Source organism: Zootoca vivipara, chromosome 1 (assembly GCF_965207765.1).
Source record: "Zootoca vivipara chromosome 1, rZooViv2.hap1.1, whole genome shotgun sequence".
Taxonomy (NCBI): Eukaryota; Metazoa; Chordata; class Lepidosauria; order Squamata; family Lacertidae; genus Zootoca; species Zootoca vivipara.
Genome location: NC_142582.1, coordinates 112,177,579 through 112,190,258, shown reverse-complemented (window position 1 = coordinate 112,190,258; position 12,680 = coordinate 112,177,579). Strand labels below are relative to the sequence as shown.

The 12,680-nt window shown below is 43.6% G+C and overlaps 1 protein-coding gene across 1 annotated transcript in view; it reads left to right on the top strand.

Moving 5' to 3' along the window:
• The first annotated feature begins 1,462 nt into the window (after positions 1 to 1,462).
• The window catches only part of FOXN3 (forkhead box N3), a 164,660-nt gene continuing 153,442 nt past the window's right edge, over positions 1,463 to 12,680 (top strand). Inside the window, exon 1 of the mRNA XM_035107446.3 lies at positions 1,463 to 1,616. The gene's annotated coding sequence lies outside the window, so the exon portion shown is untranslated. The remainder of the gene's footprint in view (positions 1,617 to 12,680) is intronic.

Below are 12,680 nucleotides of genomic sequence, written 5' to 3'. Positions count from 1 at the left end.
ATGTTTTGTGGATGACAATTCCAGAGATTTGACACTGAGATAATTAATGTTGCTATCTTGAAAAGTTGAGGTTTATGCCTTAGTATAAATATTTGCAGGAACATTTGAGATTTAGTAGCCTGACATGCAGAAGTTAAGAAGCTGAAACTTTCCCCGGCGTAGAACTGAAGTCTGGAGGCAGGTGGTAATGTTTAAGAGAGCTGAAAGTCAATTCAGAGGTCTTCAGAGGTCCTTTGTGGGGATATTTTTCTTTTGTCCACTGTTGGCTTTGGTCAAACAGGTTCTATGGGTTTTTGAAGTCATTTAAAACCTGCATACCAGAAGTGGGAAGAATTTATACATCCCAAAGAGTGATTTGTGCCTCTCAAACCACCTTCAACTTGGTAAAAGCAGGACAGAAACACCTCCTTCCAACCAAAGTAATGGGGAAAGATTTGCCTTTAATTCAATTATGTTGAAGGCACAGGAGCAGGAACAATTAAAAGTTGACAGCCCAATCATCAAAAGGAGAGACTGGAAAAGGAGTGTTTTTCTGTAGTGAATACTGTACTCTTTTTTAAAGGTATGCAGTGAAACCCTAGATATGCCTTGTTGTTGTTTAGTCGTTTAGTCGTGTCCGACTCTTCGTGACCCCATGGACCATAGCACGCCAGGCACTCTGAGAAGCAATTTCCACTTTGTAAACTGGCACTTATTTCCAAATGAGCATATACAGTGGTGCCTCACAAGACGAATTAAATTCATTCTGCGAGTCAATTCGTTTTGCGAAAAATTCGTCTTGTGAATTCCGGTTTCCCCTAGGAATGCATTGAAAATTCTTTTTTTGCCCATAGGAACGCATTAATTAAATTTCAATGCATTCCTATGGGAAACCGCGATTTGCAAGACGAATTTTTTGCAAAATGAATTTGTCTTGCGAGTCACCATCAGATCGCAAGACACATTCGTCTTGCGAAAAATTAGTCTTGCAGAACATTCGTCTTGCGAGGTACCACTGTACAGGATTGCAGCATCTATTTAATTTGAATTTGTTCTTTCATTTTTATAGCTGTTAGGACCCTATTGTATATCACAATTTTATCAGACTTTCAGCTCTTTATGAAGCGTATTTCCTTTCACAACTCAAGTTCCACAGAGGTTGTTTTTTAAAACTCTGTTGTCCTGGCTTTTTTTGTGTATGTGTGCTTTTTTTTTAATTGGGAGGCCAAACGGGCATCGGTTGCCATTACGAAAATCACACGGCTGCTGTGGAAAGACTTAGAACCAGAAGCTTCTCCATTTGCCACCAAATGAACTAGGAGCTGAACTCTGCTGGTCAGACAGGTTGTTGAATGAGGGCATGTGACACAGTTTCAAAGCAGGATTTTGCCAACACCCTTCAGCTAGATGGGAGATACAAGAATCTTGTCAGGCATAGACTTGTGCGTGTACACAAAGATTGCAAAATACTTTGTTGCCGTTGCCTTGATTCTCTCTCATTCACACACTTTCAAACTCAGCTGCTTTTCTCCCTTTCTACAAATGGCGACAATGGGAATTCCGAAGTGTTATTTTATGCTCCAGTCCAAGAAGTGGATGGAAAGAGCCATATTACAAGCTCAGTGTGGCAGTTCCTGGTAGGTGATCGTGCCTTTTAAAATTTAAAGAGTAATGCAGCAAAATGTGCCTAAGAGGAACAAGCAGCGCAACTGTATCCCCCCCCCCAAATGACTGTATCAGGGTGTTAGTTGTGTGTGTGTGGACCTTTATGAAGTGCAAATGTTAAACTTCTCTGCTTCCCTTTGCATGCTTACACGTTAGTTTATGTGTGTTGCGTAAAACCTCTTGCAAGCTGGATATTCCTGCAGTACTTCTAAAACTTGCTCCAGAGACTGCCTCTTTTGCTTTTGCCTAGTTATTTCTTATCCTCCGAGTATCGTCTGGCATTCAGTCTGTATGCAAGTCCCATTGGCTTCACAGAGGGGAGAGGCGCTGACTTATCGGAGGGTGGAATTTGGCCTTCAGTTAGTTTCATTTTTAACTTTTGCACACTCAGTCCAAGGCTGACTTGCCCAAGGTTTAACTGCAGTTTCCAAAGCTGCGTGAGCAGCTTGCCTGAACTAGCAAAAGGGGGCTTGGAAACCGACGTGCGAAGTTGGGCAAAGTCCCACGTAAGCAAATGGCTTACATCTACAGCAAGTACTCTAACATTGACTACTGTACTACATTTCAGGATGCTAACTGCACAAACACTGCCTTTGAGTTAAACAAGTGGATGGAAATAGCTCTTATTAATGTAAAGGCCTTGGAGGGGGGAAGGGACAGGAAAGGCTGTTGCTACATTTATTATCTGGGCCAGGGAAAAAAAGAATGCAGGATTTGTTTTTAAAAATAAATTAAAATATGATTATTATTATTTTATTGCTCTGCCCTGGATTGTGCAAGTTATCACGCAAACCGTGCCAGCTTGGGTGGCATTTTCGTACAACTCAGAGCCGAAGCAAATGTAAAGAAAGAGTAATCAAGAGCTGAAATAATTGAAAGTGACTGTCGCTGTAGTCTATTCCTTTTGGTCGCAGTGCTTCTCATTCATCACATGTGTATCGGTATTCTTGCATCCGTAGAGCCAGGTTCCGTTTTAAGGTCAGCCTTCAATTTCTGGAGAATATAATTTAAAGCTATTTATAGTGCTATGCGATTGCCTGTAATAACTAATAGGGAGAAGGGGGACGAGCAGGGTGTGTGTGTGAGGAAGGCCTGCTTTCTGCAGCCGAGAAATAAATGTGCAACAGCTGTGTCTGCCTTAACTTGATTCAAGTTTTTGTGTGTTTTTTTTAAAGTGTAGACATAAGAATGACTCCGGACAAAAGAGCAGAAGCGAGCCGGGCTATCTGTTGTTATTGTAAGACTCTTTGCAGGCGTTAATTCTGGCTCATCGGGAGAGAGCTGGATTTCTGTGTTTAAAGTTTACTTTGCTGTTTGTCTGGAGTGGGGTCAGTGTTGTGGTGAATAATTTATAGGCAGCATGAATGAGCTCATTAGTCACCTTTTCAGAGTTTAAATGAGTTTGGTGGTTGTCATTACATGGGCCCTTCTGTTCAGCCGCATGGCAAAATGACAGTTTGGCAGTTGGCTTGCTTGTAGCAGGCTAGGCTGCCTCTTTTCAGCGTGGGGTTTTCTTTTGTGTCCTATTCAAACCCCCCATTCTGTTGCCCAGCGCTGGTCTGGTAACTCTCAGGCTTTGGGCATTTCTTCAGCGGAGAGCTGGTGGTTGCATTATATGGCTCCTGGGTCCTCTTATTGTAGACTCTGCTGTCCTCCTTCTGAGTTATCCGTCATTTTCGTGCAACCAGCAGGTCTGGAGAATCCTGGTGTTTTTATGAGGAGACTCCAAAGCAGCCCATTTAGGATTGAGGCTGCTCAGAGGCCATGCAATGCTGTTTGGATGCGGGGAGAAACCAAAAACAAAGGAGGAGTATCATGGAATCATAGAATTTTAGAGTTGGAATGACACCAAGGGTCATCTAGTCCAACCCCCTGCAATGCAGGAATCTTCGGACAAATGTGGGGCTTGAACCCATGAGCCTGAGAATAAGAGTCTCATGCTCTACCTACCGACTGAGCTATTTCAAGGAATGGGATGAAGTCTCCTGAAAAAGTGCATGGCTAGGTGGCTTGGAAGCCTGAACGAGAACATTCCAGAACTGCAACGTTTTGTTGCAGGCCTTGCTTGTCAAGAGCGATCGCTTTACTCTTTGTGACGCAAATAAAGAAGAAGCAAACGGAGTGAGGTTGCCATTTTTCTTTTTGCTAATTCTGCCCTGCTGCATGCAAAAGTTTAGCAGGGGAAGCTGATGGAGAGGAAGTGATGTGAAAAACTTCCCCTGTTAACCTACGTGTGTTATTGTTAATACTTCTGTTCCTGTATCTTTAACAAGCTTTCAACCTCAAACCTCAGACAGCTGTTTTAGTCTAGGAGTGCCATAATTTGCTTCAAAGTTTGCTGTTGGCTTGTTTGCATGTGGAAGAGTGTGAAGAGGGGCAAGCTTAATGAGCCTATCTGTTTAGATGTTTCATCACCGATCATCACTTGATCCAAGAATTATTTTGTACACCAGGAAGCATGCAAATAACTAGATTAATATAACAACATAAACAGAGCCTGCTGGATGAGGTCAGTGGCCCGTCTAGTCTATTGGGTGCTTGTGGGAAACCTGCAAGAGCGACATGAACTGCAGTTTCCAGCAATTGGTATTCAGAAGCATCACTGCCAGACCCAGCCATAGGATAAATGGATTGACTGCATTTCTCCAAAGAGTGCAAGGTGGCGTACTTGGTTCTCCCACTCAACAACAACCCTGCGAGGTAGTTTAGGCAGAGAGGCAGTGTCTGGCTCAAGATCACTCTGTGAGGCTTAACGGCTGAGTAGCGATTTGAAGCCTAGTATCCTAGGTAGTACTACTACTATACATTAAGTTTGTATACCACCCTTCATCTGCAGATCCCAAGGTGCTTCACAACCTAAAATAACAAAATGAAACCCACAAAATACATGGTAAAACTAAGAACAACAATAACAAACCAATAACCCCCCCCTCCAATGACACAATGAAAAGGGCATCGGATGTCAATCAGCCAAAAGTCTGGTTGAAGAGGAATTATTTTCGCCTGGCATCTAAAGGTGTATAATGAAGGCACCAGCCAGACCTCCCTGAGGAGAGCATCCCACAAAGAAGGAGCCATCACAGAAAAGGCCCATTCTCGTGTTGCCACCCTCCGGACCTCTCATGGTACTAGTCCAATCCTCTAACCACTACACCACACTGGCTCTCAATAGTGCATCCAGCCAGACCATGACAATTGCAGATTTTTCCAACAGCCCTTTAATATTGGTCTCTAATTTTGTTACTTTGTTTTTATAGTATAAATAAAGTTTCTGAATAGCTACTGGTTGTTTTAAAATTATTTATTGTGTTTTATTCTACATTTGAATGTCACTTTGATAACAAATGGTATTGGGTATAACAACCAATAAAGCATAAAAGGCTAGCTGCAGAGATTCTTTATGTAATGATGGATGGGGTGGTTGTTGAATTCAACAGACTGCTGAAGCTATCTGTTCCAATTAAGGAGTGACCACTTAAGAATTAAAACTAGAAAGTATAAGGAAGTGGTATTTTGTGACCTTTATAGCTTAAGGATTTATCTACATGGGAACTATGTTGTTGTTGTTGTTGTTTAGTCGTTTAGTCGTGTCCGACTCTTCGTGACCCTATGGACCATAGCACGCCAGGCACTCCTGTCTTGCACTGCCTCCCGTAGTTTGGTCAAACTCATGTTCGTAGCTTCGAGAACACTGTCCAACCATCTTGTCCTCTGTCGTCCCCTTCTCCTAGTGCCCTCAATCTTTCCCAACATCAGGGTCTTTTCCAAGGATTCTTCTCTTCTCATGAGGTGGCCAAAGTATTGGAGCCTCAGCTTCACGATCTGTCCTTCCAGGGAGCACTCAGGGCTGATTTCCTTAAGAATGGATAGGTTTGATCTTCTTGCAGTCCATGGGACTCTCAAGAGTCTCCTCCAGCACCATAATTCAAAAGCATCAATTCTTCGGCGATCAGCCTTCTTTATGGTCCAGCTCTCACTTCCATACATCACTACTGGGAAAACCATAGCTTTAACTATACGGACCTTTGTCGGCAAGGTGATGTCTCTGCTTTTTAAGATGCTGTCTAGGTTTGTCATTGCTTTTCTCCCAAGAAGCAGGCGTCTTTTAATTTCGTGACTGCTGTCACCATCTGCAGTGATCAAGGAGCCCAAGAAGGTAAAATCTCTCACTGCCTCCATTTCTTCCCCTTCTATTTGCCAGGAGGTGATGGGACCAGTGGCCATGATCTTGGTTTTTTTGATGTTGAGCTTCAGACCATATTTTGCGCTCTCCTCTTTCACCCTCATTAAAAGGTTCTTTAATTCCTCCTCGCTTTCTGCCATCAAGGTTGTGTCATCTGCATATCTGAGGTTGTTGACATTTCTTCCGGCAATCTTAATTCCGGCTTGGGATTCATCTAGTCCAGCCTTTCGCATGATGAATTCTGCATATAAGTTAAATAAGCAGGGAGACAATATACAACCTTGTCGTACTCCTTTCCCAATTTTGAACCACTCAGTTGTTCCATATCCAGTTCTAACTGTAGCTTCTTGTCCCACATAGAGATTTCTCAGGAGACAGATGAGGTGATCAGGCACTCCCATTTCTTTAAGAACTTGCCATAGTTTGCTGTGGTCGACACAGTCAAAGGCTTTTGCATAGTCAATGAAGCAGAAGTAGACGTTTTTCTGGAACTCTCTAGCTTTCTCCATAATCATGGGAACTATAACTGGGCTAATTCTCCCATTAGTATTAGGATTATAAATTAAACACAAGTTAACAATGGAAAGAGCCTGGTATGAACTTTGTGATTGGGACTAAAGTTCTCAAACTTCATTTAAAAACAAACAAACACCTACCCCCCACCAATTTATTTTATAACCTGAATACTCCAGAGTTGTTCCTAGTATAAGAAAAAAAAACCCCACCTTGTCTGTAGAGTTTTAATCCATATTAGTGGCACTTTGAGCAACTGTGAATTAAATTAAATACCTAATGGTGAAGGTTTGCTGTAGATTTCTTAGGTGAGATTCTCTGTCAGTAGAGTTGGAACAGATGCGGTTGTAACCTTTTTAGGACTAAAATATCCACCTGATGAAGTTAAACAACAGATCAACAGAGCCAGACTGATACCTAGAGAGAACCTGCTGCAAGACAGACCCAAAAAAGAAAATAACAGAACACCACTAGTCATCACATACAGCTCCCAAGTTAAAACAGTACAACGCATCATCAGAGATCTACAGCCTCTCCTGGACAATGACAGCTCCCTTTCTCAAGCTCTGGGAGGAAGACCTTTCATTGCCTACAGATAGCCACCCAATCTTAAACAACTCCTCACCCACAATAATACAACCACCAGACTTAACATGGACACTGGTACCAGAGCCTGCAATAAACCCAGATGCCAACTTTGCTGCCACATACACCCGGACAACACCATTACTGGCCCCAACAACATCCAACATACCATCTCAGGACTATTTAATTGCTCATCTTCTAACATTGTGTATGCCATCAAATGCCAACAGTGCCCTTCAGCTCTCTATATTGGACAAACAGGCCAAACCCTACGCCAAAGGATAAATGGACATAAATCTGACATCAGGAACCATAAGACTGAAAAACCAGTAGGAGAACACTTCAATCTCCCAGGACATTCTATACAAGATCTCAAAGTAGCTGTCTTACTACAAAAGAATTTCAGAAATAGACTGGAAAGAGAAGTTGCTGAATTACAACTTATCACCAAGCTCAAAACCATGGAGGGACCTGGTTTGAACAAAGACATAGGATTCTTATCTCATTATGCATGATCAAGCTTTCTTTAGCGCCTCAGCCCTTGCTTTTCCCCCACAGGACCTATTGCAGTCATCAGCAGTTGTTAACAGCCATCAACAGGTTTACCACTCCTATCAGCCCATCACCCATTCCCACCACCCCCACCACCCTCTGAATATACATAAGGGTTTGGCTCTTCTGTTTCAGTGTATCTGAAGAAGTGTGCATGCACACAAAATCTCATACCAAAATAAAAACTTAGTTGGTCTTTAAGGTGCTACTGAAGGAATTTTTTTATTTTGCTTCGACTCAGACCAACACGGCTACCTACCTGCATACAATCAAAGTCTGCAATAAGCCATGTATGTAATCTTTAAGGTGCCACAAGATTCCCTGTTTTGTGTGTTTCCTGTAAACAAGTGACATGGCTATCTGTCTGGAATAAGAACCAACACACTACAGGCAACTTTCAGCTTCTGTTATGGTTACATTCCGGGGATAGCGGGTAAAACCAAATGTATAGTCCAAATGCAATGGATTCAAATTCTTTTTTCCTGGCTGCCCACCCTGATTTTATTTTATTTACCAAGCACGTAAAGTTGAATGCTCACAAGTTAAATGTGTGACTTTCGAGTGACCTGTAAAGGTAAAGGGACCCCTGACCATTAGGTCCAGTTGTGGCCGACTCTGGGGTTGCGGCGCTCATCTCCCGTTATTGGCCAAGGGAGCCGGCGTACAGGTTCCAGGTCATGTGGCCAGCATGACAAAGCCGCTTCTGGCGAACCAGATTAGCACATGGAAACGCCGTTTACCTTCTCGCTGTAGCGGTGCCTATTTATCTACTTGCACATGACGTGCTTTCGAACTGCTAGGTGGGCAGGAGCTGGGACCAAGCAACGGGAGCTCACCCCGTTGCGGGGATTTGAACCGCCAACCTTCTGATCGGCAAGCCCTAGGCTCAGTGGTTTAACCCACAGCACCACCCACGACCCTGAGTGACCTGTACTTGATGCTAAATATTTTGTCAAAAGTTTCATCTTGTTTATCAGTTTACCTGAATCAAATTTGGGAAAATCTCTGCAGCTCGCTGGTAGAGCATCTGCTCTGAAAGCAGAAGGTCTCAACTTCATCTCCAGGGTAGGGCTGGAAGAGATCCTTGCCTGAAATCCTGGAGAGTCTGTGTGGACACTATTAAGCTAGATGGACCAATGGACTGACTCAATATAAGGCAGCTTCCTCTATTCCTAAATAATGTCCCTCCAGGACGATGTCCCAGGTTAATAAAACAAAAATTAAAACAAAAACAAAACACCCCTGTTCTTTACCAGGTCCTTGGCTAAATCTGTATGTAGACAAACTTTTGTGTTTTGACAATAAACCTAAATCCTTTTGCTGTGGCTTTGGGTTTTTTGGGGGTTGGGTTTTTTAAAAAATCTTTTTATCCCTGCCTTTTCTTTCCTTTCCTTGCCCTTTCCATCCTGCAGCCACTTGTGTGTTTTTTCTCCACCATTCATGAATCAATATATTCTTGATTAGGTCTGTAATGTTTACTGACAGTGAACGAGAAGTATATAATTTTAGGGCAAAGTATACAGCTTTCATTATAAGTTGGGAAGTGCATGTAACTAGAATAGCAACATCCATCAGAGCAAGTTATTATAAGGAGACTGTTTTATACAAAAACACTTTACAGCACATTTTATTACGTGAAAATCATTTTTCTTTAAAAAAATGTACACAAGCCGCAGACGTATAATTTACTCCCTCTGATTGTTGTTGACCTCATGTATACTTGTTAAAAGATTTGCTGTGATGCTCATTTTCTCAGTAAATTCAGCTCTCTCTAGATTTTCCTGTATCATAGCTTAAGTGTAAGTGATAACTTGGATGGTCCTTAACGGGAAGCAATAGGGTGACTGTATAACCTTGATTATATACTAATCTGTCCAGAAAGTTATTCAGAAACAAGCTTTCTGTCAATAAATTAGTCTGCATCAGGTTTGTATGAGTTTCCTGAATGACTGGAAATGGATTCTTCAGGTCAATTTACAGATATTTATTATCAGTTTTCACACTACTACAGGAAAAGACATTGGGGAACATCCAAGTGCTCTATACAGGTAAGCAGTATTTTCTGTCTCTTGCTGATTATTCTGTTAGGACACAGTGAGCTCCAGAGCGGGCTAACATTCTTCTCCTCTGCTGATGTCTTTGGAGTATGAAAATATATCCTTCCTGCCTGTGGGATTATCTCCCTTTAACAGTGCATGGGATTACCTTTGCAATTGCTTTAACCGTCCTATTCTTCAGATAACAAATGGTTTTATAACTGAAGTTTCACAGTGTAGTAGCCCACCCTGTGATGTTACGACGAAGGGCTGGTAAAAATTCGTACCACATTGGGTTGTACTCAACACACACATGTAGAGATCCACTTGAGGAACAGGACTTATTATTATAAGAGAGGGAAGCACACCATCCCTCTCTTAAAACGATGGAGCGGCCAGGACGCCGGGCCTCTCTGCAGGCTGTGCTCTCCTCTTCCTGGCCCTGCCAACCTCCCCCCCCCCAGCTTCCAGGATTTAACCCCAAATCTCCTCTGGATCCACCTTCTTCCGTGGCCATTCGTTCCCCATTCGTTGCGGTCAGTGCTTTTGGATCGGACTCACAGAAGGGCAGGGTCTTGCCTCCTCTGGCCATTGCACATCGCTGGGGGTGGGGTGGGGTGGAAAAATGAAGGTGAGTACCTGGGGGGTGGGGGGCGAGCAGCTCACCACACTTTGCTTAGAGTCCCAGCGCCTCCAGGGAAGAGAAGAGCTTTCCTTTTTTTTTAATGGAGGGGAAGAGCTGGAGGTCCAGATGTATTTAGTTCTCAGCATGGTGATAATTTTTATTTTTATTTAAAGAGCGAATTAATTGGGAACACCAGTGCACCATGCACAGCTGAGGAAAGCGCAGGCGAGGCAATGGGCACACGTGTGGGAAGGTGGGGGGACCCCCCGTGGGGGTGGGGGGCGCCGGAGGGATCCCTACACCATGGCGCCAGATGAGCTTAAGACGGCCCTGGGGGTGGACAGAGGATATCTTCCCGGTGCCACTTGCCTGGTTCGTTTTCTGCTACTGATCTCAACTCGGATTGAAGCCGGCTTAGGGGGGAAAGTGCATCAAACCACAGTATTTCACAAGAAACCGCAGGGTGGCTCTGCATCCTGGGTAATGTTGTGTGTATAAGAATTGGGGGGGGGGAGCAGTAGGACTGCACTGGAGCCAGAGTAAATGGTAATGTGTACACAGCCTAAATTTCCGTCCTTAAAGGAGGCGTAGGAAACTCTGGCCCTCTAGATCAGGCATGTCAAACCTACGGCCCTCCAGATGTTTTGGACTACAATTCCCATCTTCCCCAACCACTGGTCCTGCTAGCTAGGGATCATGGGAGTTGTAGGCCAAAACATCTGGAGGGCCGCAGCTTTGGCATGCCTGCTCTAGATGCTCTTAGGCTCTGTCTCTAGGCATGCAGCTCTACATTACGGGACTAGTTTAATTGTAATGATTTCACTGAAAGAATCCTGGGGATGGGGAGTGAATTTTTTTTTTTTTAGTCTCCTGGGAAAAAGCAACATGTGTTAAACCCATTTAAGTTTATAGTGTGAATTTGCTCTCCAACTGTGCAATGAATCCAGGTAAAGTCTTATGGGGGTTCTGCAGGCTTCATCTTAGCCGAGATTCTTTGCTGAGGTGGAGACAAAACACCAGCCTTGTCAATTTCATTTCGCTTGTCAACCTGCTGCCAAGGTAACCTGGATAATGTCTGGAGAACCCATTTGTCACTTTCTTTACTTCATAGCGCTGCAAGTGCACATGCACTTCAAAACCAGTAGGTGCTTGTGGCAGTCATGCTGATTGTGCTATGCAAGCGAATAATTGCGTTTTCCTTGCGAAAGTATTATTATATATTTGTGCAAGGGAAATGTGGTATCTGTAAAACCTGCACTGCAGCAGTATGAGAACATAGCTAAGTAACTCGCAGCAAGAACAACAACAAAAAAGGTATCATTGCATGTTTATTGCACAGAATCTACCCTCCAACATTCCTCAGATGGAAACAGGGGCATTTATCACTCCCCCAACCCCCAGTTTTTGACTCCCCTCACAGAGCATTTCCTATCAGAAGAAGGATGAGTGCCATCACCACTGCTTAAATAGGACAAAGCACACACACCCTCCACCGTCCTGAGAAAGCCTCCTAATCCCGATTTTATCTTATTTTTTGGGTAGATTTACAAAAAGTAAAACACACGGCATTCTTTTATTTTTTTTGAGAAAGGAGCAAGATTAGACACAGGCGCTCAAAGCATTAAACAAACAAACAAACAAACAAACCAAAACTCCTTGCACTCTGCTCTGCTCCCCCTTTCTTCCTGCCCAGGGCAGCCCTGCCCTCTGCCTGCACCTCAGAGCAGCACATCACCCAGAGCTGGGCCTTGGTAAAGGCAGCCTCTCCCCATCTTTGCCCGCTCTCCAGCAGCTGCTACGAGTTGCCCAAGGGAGGAGGCCATGGAGAAGCAATGGGATGCTCCCTCACAGTCATCCCTGCCGCCGCCGCCGCTCAGGACAAGTGCTGGATTTCATAATTTCGGGACTGTCCCTGGAACATAGGGACACTTGGAGGGTATGGAATCAGGGACGCCCTGGAAAAGCCTAGGCCGCTCTTGCTTTATTTTCTGATTCCCCATCCTGCTTTCCACCCACTGACCCACTTCAGGAAATTGGGAGTAAGGGAGGGAGGGTGTAAGGACTGATGTGGTTTTTCTACTACTACTTTCTGTAATGCAATTGTACATATTAGCCAATGCAGGCTTTATGGTCAAATTATCCTTGGTATTATGTCCTGCATTTACAACAACTGACACAAGTGCCATTGTGTGAAAGCACCCTTAGGGTAGATTAGACATGCCCCTGAGTGAAGAGCATGTGTCTTTTAGAAAGCATTTGTACTGTATGTGTGCATGTAGACTGCCTGATATTTGAGAAGTAGGGAAAGGGCTGGCAATGGGGGCAGGAAACTTGGAATGTAATCCAATCAAACTTGGGTGTGATTCTAAGTAGTAATTTAATCACCACTTGCAACAATTAAGATTCCATTCCTATACACAATGACCTGTGCAGGCTAACCTTGCACTAGCATTGCACTAAAATAACTACAAAGTTGGTCAGACTGATTTTAAGCTTAATCCTTCATAACTCACAGGGATTTCTTCCTCTTGTGTTCTAATTT